The sequence below is a fragment of the Chrysochloris asiatica genome, unplaced genomic scaffold (genome assembly GCF_000296735.1).
Source record: "Chrysochloris asiatica unplaced genomic scaffold, ChrAsi1.0 scaffold00022, whole genome shotgun sequence".
Classification (NCBI taxonomy): domain Eukaryota; kingdom Metazoa; phylum Chordata; class Mammalia; order Afrosoricida; family Chrysochloridae; genus Chrysochloris; species Chrysochloris asiatica.
Window position 1 is genome coordinate 18100916 of NW_006408540.1, and position 3010 is coordinate 18103925.

The following is a 3010-nucleotide window of genomic DNA, read 5'->3' on the forward strand; positions in this document are numbered from 1 at the left end:
GAATGATCCTCACTGTAAAGATTTGTTCCCTCTTTTGAGCTACTGCTTCTCTAGGTACAGGAACCTATTCAGAGAAGCAGTGAAGCCAGAGATGGAGGCAGAGACGATGACATGGAGAGATGGAGCAGCTGGGGACTCTGAACTCAAGGAGGGAGAGGGACTGTGTGCTGGTGGCCAGGGAGCAGTCTTACAGGGTATGCCCTTTGGGTGTTTGAATGGTTATATGTTCCTGAGTGCTTCCGTGGACATCCAAAAAAAAAAAAAAAAGGGGAATGGAAGCAAATGCTGTTGAATGATGATGCATGGAGGGATTGTAGTCATTGCATTGAAATGAAACACAATACGATGAATGTATTGTAAGCTGATGTTCTCCCATGTAAACTATCACTCAATTCACAACATAATGTAAAAAAAAAAAAAAAAAAATCAGTTACAGACATACTAGATGTTAGCCCAACAATGCCAATAATCTCTTTAAATATGAATGGCCTAAATACACCAATGAAAATGATTTTCAGAGTAGATAAAAAAAATAACAACTCACCTTATATTGTCTACAAGAAATCCACTTTAAATATAAAGACTCAGATAGGTTAAAAGCGAAAGGATGGAGAAAGATATAGCATGCTAATAATAACCAGAAGAAAACTGGATCACTATACTAATTTCAGACAAAGTCAATTTCAGAACAAGAGAAATTATCAGATATAAAAAGTGGCATTGTATAGGAACAAAGTAGTCATTTCTATAAGAAGGCATAACAATCCCTAATGTTGATGCATCTAATAATAGAACATCAAATAAGTGAGGCAAAATAAGAAGAAATAACCTTGATGGTTGGAGACTTCAAAATCCTTTCAGTATTTGATAAAGCAAACACACAGAAAATTAATAGTGGTATAGTGCACTATCAATCAATCTGCTTTAAATGACATTTCTGGGATTCTTCATCCACCAATAGTAGAATACACATTCTTCTCAAACTCCCATAAAGCATTTGCCAAGATAGATCATATTCTGATGAAATGTACAGGAGACAATGTTCTGAAAACTTCTTAGATGTATCCAAACACTTTGAGGGAATGAATAACTGGGCCTGGGGTCTCTGGGCCATCATTTCAGAGGACACCAAGGTCCATTGGCATAACATAATCTTCAAAGACAATATTCTACATCTTTCTGCTGCTGTTGAGTGGTTTGAGTTGGTTCTGACTCATAAAGACCTTGTATAGGGAGAAGCTGGTGGGTTTGAATTGCCGATCTTGCAATTAGCAGACCACTGCTTATCCTAAAGTATCACAGCTCATGAGTGATGATCTAAGGGGCAAGTATTTGTTTCTCCCTGTCTGAAGAAAAGAAAGTTGATAAAAATTAAAGACACATGGAAACAATTAGTCCAAAAATGAACCATGGGAACATCCATATTCATGACCCTAAGACCAGAAGAATTAGATGGTACCTGCCTACAACTATCCACTGCTCTGAAGGGAATCACAATAAAAAGGTGCTAGATAGACTAGGAGGAAAATATGGAGCAAAACTCAAAATCATGAAAAAGACCAAGCTTACTGGTCTGACAAGACTGGTGAAACCCTCAAGATTATGGCTGTGAGTCACCATTTAGGTCTGGAAATGAACTCAATCCCATGGTGCATTTTCTCTTCAAACAATAAACAGTTCTATCAGGGAATAATAAAGGAGCTCTGGTAGCGTAGTAGTTACAAATCAGGCTGCGAGCTGCAAGGTCAGCAGTTCGAAACTACCAGCTGCTCTGTGGGAGAAAGATGAAGCGTTCTGCTCCCATAAAGATTTCCAGCCTTGGAAACCCTGTACAGGGTCGCTATGAGTCAGAACTGACTCCACGGCACTTAACAACAACAACAACAACAATCAGGGAATAATAGCATTGAGGAGGTACATACACCTTAGAATAAGCAACCATTTTGAAACAAAAAGGGCAGAGTTTCCCAAAGATAAATTTCAGAATAGTTAGGAAAAAAGGAGGGATAGAAACAGGAAACACAGGGAAGAAATATGATTATTTTATTACGGGAATTACATTTCACAATATTAAACAAAATGTGTATGAATTATCAAATGGAAAATAGATCCGCTCTGTAAACCTTTCCCAATTCACAATAAAAAGAAAAAAGAGAAACATTCTGGGCCATAAAACACATTTTAACTAACTTAAAATAATTAATAGAAAATATATAAAGAGGATGAAGGTCTGTGTGCAGACGACCGGGAGACAGGCTTGCAGGGTATACCCTTTGGTTGGTGGATGATGCATGGAGGGGATTGTAACCATGACAAGGAAACAATATACGACAGGATCAATATGAAGCTAATGTCCTCTGATGTAAACTATCACATAATTCACAATAAAGCATTAAAAAAAAAAGAAAATGTATTCTTAGACCACAATGGAATGGAACAACCAATCAAGAACAGCAAGGTAACTGGAAGATCCCCAATTACTTGGATATTAATAACACACTTCTAAATAACATGTGGATAAAAGACTACTTATCAAGAAATATTTACAAAAAATACTCTGAACTAAATGCAAAAGAAAATACAACTTATGAAACCGGGTGTGGTACGCCAAAAACAATGCTAGAAGATTTTTTTTCTACATTAAGTGCATTAATTAGAGAAAAAGAAAATTCTAAAACCAGCATTTTAACTTTCATATTAAGACATAAAAAAGGAGAAGAACTTGAGTTTAAGATAAGCAGGGGAAAAGAAATCATTAAAATGGAAAGTAAAAGAATAGAGAAAATTAATGAGAACTGAGGTCAGTTTATTGAAACTATCAATAAAATTAATAACTGTTAGAGAGGATAACCAAGAAAAAAGAGAGAAGATACAAAAAAATCAGTATCAGAAATACAGTGTGTTGTTGCTATTGTTGTTGTTGTTGTTAAGTGCCATCGAGTCGGTTCCGACCCATAGCGACCCTGTACAGGGTTTCCGAGGGTGTAAATCTTTACGGGAGTAGAAAGCC